Source organism: Bidens hawaiensis, unplaced genomic scaffold, assembly GCF_021521415.1.
Source record: "Bidens hawaiensis isolate Kalapana, Puna unplaced genomic scaffold, B.hawaiensis_p1.1 tig00030197_1, whole genome shotgun sequence".
In the NCBI taxonomy this organism is placed as follows: Eukaryota; Viridiplantae; Streptophyta; class Magnoliopsida; order Asterales; family Asteraceae; genus Bidens; species Bidens hawaiensis.
Window position 1 is genome coordinate 20,125 of NW_027495019.1, and position 10,632 is coordinate 30,756.

A 10,632-nucleotide genomic window follows, 5' to 3' on the forward strand; every position below is an offset into this window, starting at 1 on the left:
GATAAAAGATCTTGATTTGATTTGGACAGGACATGCAGGTCTGGGGTTGGTGAGAATAGGGTGGCTGACAGTTGACTTTTCGTGTTACAGTGTGCTTTTTCAGGTACTTTTGTCAGTGTACAGTAAAAAGTGGAAAATCTCTGAAACACGCTACTGTTTCCTTTTGGGCGGGAGTAATCTCCTTACATCTGGAGAATAGACTAAGTGTTCTGTGCGTATCACTTTGTGCGCATAGCTTTCTGCGTGAAGGACATTTCTTTGCTGCGGGTAGGTGCGTAACCTTCTCGCAGTTAGGGACATTGAGTTTCATTTGTAAATTCTCCAGGTGGTCTTGGTATTTCAACATAGTGATCAGTCATGTTGAAGTCAATTCCATCTGGGAGCTTCAGACAAACTAGCTCTCAATGTTCCCGCCATGCGGGGAGGTTAGTTCCCTTCCGCACGCGCATAAACGATTTAGGATGCACCCGCCTTAGCATCATGCGGGATGGTCAACCCATTAGACAACATAACGTTAAGTTAAATGAAAACATAAAGCCAAAACATTCGCGCATGGCGCATATAACATATGCCCACGCTGGTTCTTAACATGGTGCGCTCGCGCAGGGCGCACATAACAAATGCCCGCGCTGATTCTAATATAGCGCGCTCGCGCACGGCGCATATAACAATTGCCCGCGCTGATTCTAATATAGCGCGCATAATATTCACAATCACCTATTTATTAGGTTGATTACTTAGTTTATAGGATTGGGGAATTACCGGGTGTCACATTTTCCCCCTGTTAAGAGAATTTCGTCCCGAAATTTAGGAGACGTTGCTGGCAGAAGCCATGCTCTGAAAGAGGTGTGGGTATTTCATGCGCATCTGGTCTTCTCTTTCCCAAGTGAATTCAGGCCCACGCCTCGAGTTCCATTGAACCTTTACTAACTTGATTCTGCTTCTGCGTAACTTTTGTTCTTTCCAATCGGTTACTGCTATAGGTTCTTCTACGAAGTGCAGTTGTTTGTCGATGTGAATCTCTTCCGACGGCAAAATCAACGTTTCGTCAGATAAGCACTTTTTGAGGTTGGATACATGGAACGTATCATGAACTCCACTGAGTTCGGCGGGTAAACGGAGTTTATAAGCAACCGGACCGATCCTCTCCAGGATCTCAAATGGTCCAATGTAGCGCGGATTCAACTTTCCTCGCTTGCCGAAACGGGGGACTCCTTTCCATGGAGAGACTTTCAAAAGTACTCTATCCCCTACTTGAAACTCCAACGGTTTCCTTCGCACATCTGCGTAGCTCTTCTGTCTGTCGCGCGCTGTCTTAAGGCGATCCCGTATCTGAAAAATCTTGTCTGTTGTTTCTTGGATCAATTCTGGACCAGTCATTTGCTTGTCACCCACTTCAGCCCAGCACAGTGGGGATCTACACTTGCGCCCATACAAAGCTTCAAACGGCGCAACCTTGAGGCTTGTGTGATAACTGTTGTTGTAAGAAAATTCAACCAATGGGAGGTGAGTATCCCAGCTACCTCCGAAATCGATTGCGCACGCGCGCAGCATATCTTCCAATGTCTGGATTGTTCGCTCGCTTTGTCCATCTGTTTGGGGATGATATGCCGTACTCATGTCAAGACGAGTACCTAAAGCCCCTTGTAACGATCTCCAAAATCTTGAGGTGAACCGACTATCTCTATCAGAAATGATGGACACCGGGACTCCATGTTTTGAAACTACTTCTCGAATATACAATCGGGCTAACTTTTCCATCTTATCGGTTTCCTTGATCGGCAGGAAGTGCGCTGACTTAGTTAGCCGATCCACAATAACCCAGATCGTGTCGTAACCCCCAGGTGTCCTTGGCAGTTTGGTGATGAAGTCCATAGAGATTTGTTCCCACTTCCACATGGGAATTTCTGGCTGTTGAAGCAACCCTGATGGTTTCTGGTATTCAGCCTTTACCTTCGAACACGTCAGGCACTTACTGACATATGTCGCGATGGCGCCTTTAAGATTGGGCCACCAATACAGCGCTTTAACATCTTGGTACATCTTGTCTACGCCAGGATGTACGGAATACCGCGTCTTGTGAGCTTCGTTTAATACTTGCTCGCGCAATCCTCCCTTGAGAGGGACCCATATGCGGTTAGCAAAATATCGAGTATCGTTCTCTTTGAGCTCCAAATCCTTAATCATACCCCCAAGGGATTTGTTTTTAACAAACTCTGGTTTCAAGGCTTCTTGCTGAGCGTCTCGGACGCGAGTAGAGAGATCTGCGCGAATGGTCAACCTTAGAGCCTTGACTCGTAGCGTTTTTATTCGCTCCTTCCTACTTAGCGCGTCTGCTACCACATTCGCCTTTCCAGGGTGATACTTTATTTCACAATCATAATCATTCAACAGCTCCACCCATCTTCTTTGCCTCATGTTTAAATCCTTTTGATCAAATATATGTTGAAGGCTCTTGTGATCCGTAAAGATTATACACTTTGTACCATAGAGGTAATGGCGCCAAATCTTTAGCGCGAAGACAACCGCTCCAAGTTCCAGATCATGCGTTGTGTAGTTCTTTTCATTGGTCTTGAGTTGGCGCGAGGCATACGCTATGACTTTGTCTCGCTGCATAAGGACACATCCGAGTCCCTGATGTGAAGCGTCGCAGTAAACGACGATGTCATCCGTCCCCTCGGGTAAAGACAAAATTGGCGCATTACATAACTTCTGTTTCAACCTTTGAAATGCCGCTTCCTGATTTTCGCCCCAAACAAACTTCTTGTCTTTCTGAGTTAGCGCGGTCAGTGGTAGAGCTATCTTGGAGAAGTTCTCAATGAAGCGTCGATAGTAGCCAGCTAGTCCTAGGAATTGCCTCACCTCAGTTGGGGTTTTTGGCGCTTCCCAGTTTTCGATGGCCTTGACTTTGGAAGGATCAACGTGTATTCCTTTCTCGTTTACAACGTGACCGAGAAAGTGAACTTCTCTAAGCCAAAACTCGCACTTGGAAAACTTCGCATACAACTTTTCTTTCCTCAACAATTCCAAAATCAATCTCAGGTGTTGCTCATGCTCGGCCTTGGTCCGAGAGTAAATCAGAATATCATCTATAAACACAATCACAAACTTGTCCAAGTATGGTTTGCACACGCGGTTCATCAGATCCATGAACACAGCCGGCGCATTAGTTAGCCCGAAAGGCATCACTAAGAACTCATAATGGCCGTATCTAGTTCGGAAGGCTGTTTTCGGCACATCTTCCTCATGGACCCTAAGTTGGTGGTATCCTGACCGTAGATCTATCTTCGAATAATAACTGGATCCCTGCAACTGGTCAAATAAGTCGTCAATCCTCGGTAAGGGATACCGATTCTTGACTGTCAGCTTGTTCAGCTCCCTGTAGTCAATACACATCCGGAAGGAACCATCCTTCTTCTTAACAAACAGTACTGGAGCTCCCCAAGGTGAAAAGCTTGGGCGTATGAAACCCTTATCCAATAGTTCCTGTAACTGATTGGATAGCTCTTGCATCTCAGATGGAGCTAATCGATAAGGCGCTCGAGCTACTGGCGCAGCTCCTGGGACTAAATCAATACGAAATTCGACTTGTCGCGGCGGCGGTAATCCGGGCAAATCTTCAGGAAAAACTTCTGGAAATTCGCGCACTACTGGTAAGTCGTCAATTCTTCGCTCATCTCCTTTCTTCTCTACTACATGCGCCAGGAAGGCGTAGCACCCTTTCCTTAGGCACTTGCGCGCCTTTAGGCACGAAATCAGTTTCGTCGCAACTCCCCTTCTTTCCCCTTGAATTACCAAGGTTTCTCCGTTCAACAGTGGGATCCGAACCTGCTTCTCATGGCAAATAACCTCTGCGTGGTTCTCGACTAACCAATCCATACCTACCACAATGTCAAAACTTCCCAAGTCTATTGGCAACAAATTAATATTGAACCCGTGACCTCCCATGACTATTACACATTGTTCAGTTCTTTCGTTCGCGCATAACTGCCTACCATTGGCTAGTTCTATAGTATAAGGCGTGTCTAGCCTACTGCTTGCTAGGCCTAGGGAGTTTTTAAACTCAGCAGATATAAAACTTAGGTCAGCGCCAGTATCAAATAAGACAGATGCAAAATGGCCGTTAAGCAAAAACGTACCGGTTACCACATTCGGCTCTTCTTTAGCTTCGCCCGCGCCGATCACAAAAGCTCTTCCGCGAGCTTGGTTTCCCTTTTGCGGGCAATCCCGACTAAAATGCCCTGGCTTCCCGCATGCGTAGCAGTTGTCGCTCGCTCCAGCTTCTCTGATACGGCAATTCATCGCCTTGTGCCCTGATCTGCCACATTTGGCGCATTCGATTCTTGCGCATTCACCCTCGTGGTGATACTTGCATTTGCTGCACCATGGGCGAGGCCCGCTGTATCCTTTCCTTGATGGCTCTGCGGCTTGGATCGCGTAAACCTTTGCGCTCTCCTGCTTCTTGAACGGTGGCTGCTTGGAGTCGGACCCTCGGTGGTGAGAGTTCCATTTCCTCTTGGAGTCAGAGGTTCGCTGCTCGTTTCCGCGCGTAGTCAACATACCCGCACGGACCGTATCCCTTGTAAGGGTGATGGCCCGCGCTACCGCCTCATCAAAGGTTGGAGGCGCTGCGGCGTTGAGCGGAACCCTAACAACAGGAGGTAACCCAAAGATATACCTCTCGATCTTCTTTTCCTCCGTGTTTGCCATGTCTGGCACCAACTGGCAAAGCTCGTTGAACCGGTTGTTGTAGGCGTCGACATCCGTTCCTACCATGGTGTGGTTCCAGAATTCCTGTTGCAGGCTCTGAATTTCTGCGCGAGAGCAGAACTTTCTTATCATCATTTCCTTCAGCTCCTCCCAGGTTTTGTGAAGAGCAACTTCTCGCCCCAAGGTCTTCACTTGAAGCTTCCACCAAGACGAAGCTGCTTCTTGGAACATGCAGGTCGCGTAAAGGACCTTCTGGTTCTCACTACATCTGCTAATGGAGAGAACTGTCTCCATCTTGTCAATCCAGTTGTAGAGCCCAATGGCCCCTTCGGTACCCTTGAATGGCCAAGGCCTACAGGCCATAAATGTCTTATAGGAGCACCCTTTGTCCAAGGCTCCTGATTCGGGTTCTGGGGTCTCGTTCTGACGACCCTGACTTGATTCGGCCTTGCTGGCCTCATGTGTCGCGATCGCCTGCGCGATTATTTCCGCGAGTTCCTCGGGTGTCATGGTGATTCCCTTGGCTCTAGTTGGAGGCATTCTCGCTTTAAAAGAGTGAAAATATATTAAACTTAGCGCATGTACTCTGAGCACATAATGTTCTTTATCTTTATTCACTAGACACTGTGTGACCCGTGTTCCTAAGTGTGTGTATAGTTTCGAAAATATTTTCTTTGAAAAATATTTCATGCGATTCCCCAACGGTTATAGTCTAGGTTAAAACTTCTTTTCCTAGTTCGCTATAACCAGTGCTCTGATACCAATCTGTCACACCCGGCCCTGAACGGCGGAAACAGACGGGCGCGCGCGAGTGGGGATTGATACTTAAGCACGGGCCATTGCAAACATTCAAGATAAGATTTTCATTGCGCATGAAATGTTTAATACAAATACATTACATTGTTTAAAAATTACATAAAATCATCCAAGTATAAAAACTGTTGAAGATTTCCACGCCATATCCCCTTGCGCGGCGAGAACAACCACGCGCATCGAAGGGATAGAACTAAAATCTTCCAAAAAGCTAGTTTTAGATGTTTAGCGTGAGGTGCTCTAAGTGTGACTCCATGCGCTACCTAGTTATCTCCTGAAAGACACGTAAAACATTTGAATCAGTATAAACTGAGTGAGTTCACAAGTTTTAGTAACTTGATAAATCGTATCGCGTCATAGTCTTGGCGAAAATCATATTAAAACACATTTCTGATTTCATGTCTAAACATGTGCTTGATAAACCGTATGAAAACATAGATCTGACAACATATTTCTGTTAGGACCGTTCCGCGGGTTACGCGCGAACGTTTCTGGAAAACGTACTCGTCTATGCAAAATACCGTCCCGCGGGTTGCGCGTGGACATTTCTGAAAAGTCGTGCTCGTCCATGCAAAGTGGCGCTGCCACTACGAGCGAATAATACTGTATACCGTCCCGCGGGTTACGCGCGGACGTTGTGCCGGAAAACAAGGCGCTCGTCCATGCAAAGAGGCGCGACCCCTACGAGCGGGCTCAAACCCATAGTACTGCCCCATGACCATACTAGGCACTCGTCCATGCAAAGAGGAGCGACCCCTACGAGTGGGTGGATCAAACCAGCAGTCCCTACCCTTAGAGTTCCAATGGTAAAGTGATCACTTACTCGAATTCTAGCGCACATACATCGAAAACCATAGATAACCGTTCGTATTGCTCATCATGAAACATAATTTAAACACATAATCGCTTGCATAGCTTGTAAGTATACCATGATAAAACTTTATTTAAGTACGTGTCCCTCGCCCCGGAAAACAGTTTAAAAGTAGTGAAAACAGTGAAAATAGGGGCTGTGAGACTCACCTGTGGTTCTTGTTAAGGGATTAATCGAGATTCGGGTTTTCTTGGTGTTGGCCTTTGAATTGAAGGTCTAGAATACGATTAAATAACAAGAAGTATATATATTAAGATCAAGAAATAGGAGAATATAAGGGTTGGAAAGTAGATCTCAAGGTTATAATCTTGGCTTACCTAGTAACAGGATCGGAAATGGAAACAATGGATGCTTGGGAGATGATTAGTGCAAGTTTGCAGTTCTTAAGAGAGAAGTTTGAAGTGTGTTTGAGTGATAATTTAGGTTACATATTTATAGGCAAACTCAAGGGAACACAATCCCTTGCTTTAGGGGATTGTAATCTTTTCATATCTAGGTGTAATGATGATGAAGTATGGAAATTATTATTATTTATTTAAAAGTGGAGTAGTGGATAAAAGATCTTGATTTGATTTGGACAGGACATGCAGGTCTGGGGTTGGTGAGAATAGGGTGGCTGACAGTTGACTTTTCGTGTTACAGTGTGCTTTTTCAGGTACTTTTGTCAGTGTACAGTAAAAAGTGGAAAATCTCTGAAACACGCTACTGTTTCCTTTTGGGCGGGAGTAATCTCCTTACATCTGGAGAATAGACTAAGTGTTCTGTGCGTATCACTTTGTGCGCATAGCTTTCTGCGTGAAGGACATTTCTTTGCTGCGGGTAGGTGCGTAACCTTCTCGCAGTTAGGGACATTGAGTTTCATTTGTAAATTCTCCAGGTGGTCTTGGTATTTCAACATAGTGATCAGTCATGTTGAAGTCAATTCCATCTGGGAGCTTCAGACAAACTAGCTCTCAATGTTCCCGCCATGCGGGGAGGTTAGTTCCCTTCCGCACGCGCATAAACGATTTAGGATGCACCCGCCTTAGCATCATGCGGGATGGTCAACCCATTAGACAACATAACGTTAAGTTAAATGAAAACATAAAGCCAAAACATTCGCGCATGGCGCATATAACATATGCCCACGCTGGTTCTTAACATGGTGCGCTCGCGCAGGGCGCACATAACAAATGCCCGCGCTGATTCTAATATAGCGCGCTCGAGCACGGCGCATATAACAATTGCCCGCGCTGATTCTAATATAGCGCGCATAATATTCACAATCACCCATTTATTAGGTTGATTACTTAGTTTATAGGATTGGGGAATTACCGGGTGTCACAAAAGGAAACAAAGAAAAAGAAAGGAAAAGAGAAGAATATAAAGGAATGGAAAACATTTCATTTCCTTTCCTTTCCATTTGTTTATTTAACTCGGAAACACAACAATAACTGCTGAAATTTACATTAATTTTGAAAACCTATTTTTTAAACTAACCCGTTTTGTCTCAAAACACATTCCGATCCGAACCTGTTCTAACCAAACTCATTATGACCCGAATTTATCCCAATCCCAACCAAATTAATCTTGTTTTTGAAATGACCCACTTCAATCCGAACCCATTCCGACAAAAACTTGTCTGATATGACCTTTTTGCCGGTCCTAAAATGACGCAATTTAACTATTTTATACATTATTCACATATTGTCTTGATGGCCCTTGATTCATTGTATAAAATCATTGGGCAAACTGATTGTGAAGTTGAGTTTGAGTTTGTGCTCAAAACTCACAATCACGATATGATGTGAATGCTTACTTATCAATTTTTTATTGGTTTTTTTTAACTAATTGTTAACTTCATAAATCTCATCACCACAATTGAATTTAGAGGAGTTATTTTTGAAATTAAACAAAAGTGAAAACTTTTTTAAACTCTATCTCTCTTCAAATGAATCATTTCAGGAATTTTCCCACGCCATAAATCCTAAATTAGAGCATTCATCTATAATGTTATGAGAGAAATCTCTAAATTTCTATAAAAGGTTTTAAAGGGTTGTGAGTGAAGAAGAGAAAAAAAATTTAAGAGACAAATAAATTTGGAGAAACACTCATCCTTTATTTGAAAGTTGTAGAGAGAAAATGTAATGATACAAAATATTATTTAATTGTATATGAAAGAAAAATATAATAATTTTTAGTGTAATTATAGAGATAAAGAGATATAGAGGAGCTACTTTGGGAATGCCTCTAGACGGGTCGCTATGGGTGTCCAATGGGGCTTGATTGGGGAGCCTTCGGGCTTGAACACCGCCAGGGGGCTCACGAAGACCAGCTTTCAATCGTGAATAGTCTAAAAAAAGAGAGAAAAACTGAGAAGCCACACTCTCACTTAAGAGGGTGTTTAGGATTCCTTATTTTACCTTCTTATAACTTTTCATTAAGTTAATAAGTTAAAAAAGTGTACCTTATTAACTTTTCCCTCTCACATCAAAAACAATCCCAAACACTTTATTCCTTTTCAAAAAATTAGTAAGTTATAAGTTGGTGAAAATAAGCCATCTCAAACACCCCTAATTCCGCAACCACGAAATTTCGTATCTCCCATCCGAAAACCGAAAGCTCCCGTCACGCGTGGATAATTGTGCACCCACAAGTCTTGTTAGAGCATCTCCACCGGTGTTTGTGTGGAGGTTTTTGTTGACGTAGAATGGTGCAAACAAAAGTTTACGGGTGGAGACAAACGTTTGTGGATGTGTTTGTTTGTATTCTCAAACGTTTGAAATGTGGGTTTGTATTGGCCCCACCACACCCGCTACACACAAATCATATATATGCACACACATATATACATATTTATTATATAGTAGTAAAAGTATGTAGTGATGTGGAAGATGAGGTGGAGGTTTTTATTGATTTATGGGTAAAGTAAAAAATAAGGTTTTTAAAAAAAATGATTAAAGTATGATGTGACGATGAAATAGAGGTTTGAATTAGTTTACGGGCATGAATCTATTACTTTCGGGGTTGTAACTATCATTTTACAATATCAAAAAATAAAATATTTGTCATGTCATCACCCATTTTGTCTTTATCTTTCACGTGACGTGAATGTATTCGGCTTAATAATTTAACCGAATACCTCCACCTCCCACTCATCATATATTCCGGCACCCATAGCAATCACCCCACCACCTTCTATTCTCAATCTCAAGTCTAACCGTCAGTCAACCACCCTAACTCCACCATGCAACCAGAGAATCACAAACCCCCACCGGACTCCGACCTCCCACCCATCGCCGCCATCAAACTCAAACCCACCACCTCCCCCCACCGCACCACCACTCCCGCCACCCCCACCACCACCGCCCAACGCCGCATCGGCATCGCCGTCGACCTCTCCGACGAGTCCGCCTTCGCCGTCAAATGGGCCGTCAACCAGTACCTCCGTCCCGGCGACGCCGTCATCTTGATCCACGTCAGACCCACCTCCGTCCTCTACGGCGCCGACTGGGGCTCCGTTGACTTATCAATTGCAGACATTGACACCGACAACGAAGAGTCGAAGAACAGACTCGAAGACGAGTTTAATACCTTCACAAACACTAAGTCATCGGCTCTCGCGCAGCCGCTGGTGGACGCTAACATACCGTATAAGATACATATTGTGAAGGATCATGATATGAAGGAGAGGCTGTGTTTGGAGGTTGAGAGGCTCGGGTTGAGTGCGGTGATTATGGGGAGTCGAGGGTTCGGTGCGAGTAAGCGAGGGAGTGATGGGAGGTTGGGGAGTGTGAGTGATTATTGTGTTAGGCATTGCGTGTGTCCGCTTGTCGTCGTGAGGTATCCGGACGAGAAGGAGGCCGGGGCGAGCAAGCCGATTGTGTCGGTGGCGAGTGCGGATGATGAGGAGTTTCGTGATGCGGATGGGGAGCGGAAATGGTAGTGATTCGATTCTTTTACCTTGTTTTGTTATTAGTCCGAATTGAATTTGAAGGTTATTATTAGTTTTTAGTAGTTTTAGTCCGTGTTGTAGAAATCGTTAGGTGCTGGTTGGGCAGTGGCGTAGGGACTAGCGATTAATCGGATTGGAATTTATATGTGAATTTTCAAATATACATAAATATACATATATACCAAATTTTCATTTTTGACCGAAATTAACCAAATAGCGATTAATCATGTACTGACTAGCAATTTATTAGGGATTAATTGGCGTTTTTGACCGAATATCGATTAATGGGTGACTAGTTGGTGGG

The 10,632-nt window shown here is 44.3% G+C and overlaps 1 pseudogene; it reads left to right on the plus strand.

Annotated features, from left to right (window-relative positions):
- Positions 1-9,605: 9,605 nt before the first annotated feature.
- On the plus strand, positions 9,606-10,345 carry LOC143580007 (universal stress protein PHOS32 pseudogene; annotated as a pseudogene).
- The last annotated feature ends 287 nt before the right edge of the window (positions 10,346-10,632 follow it).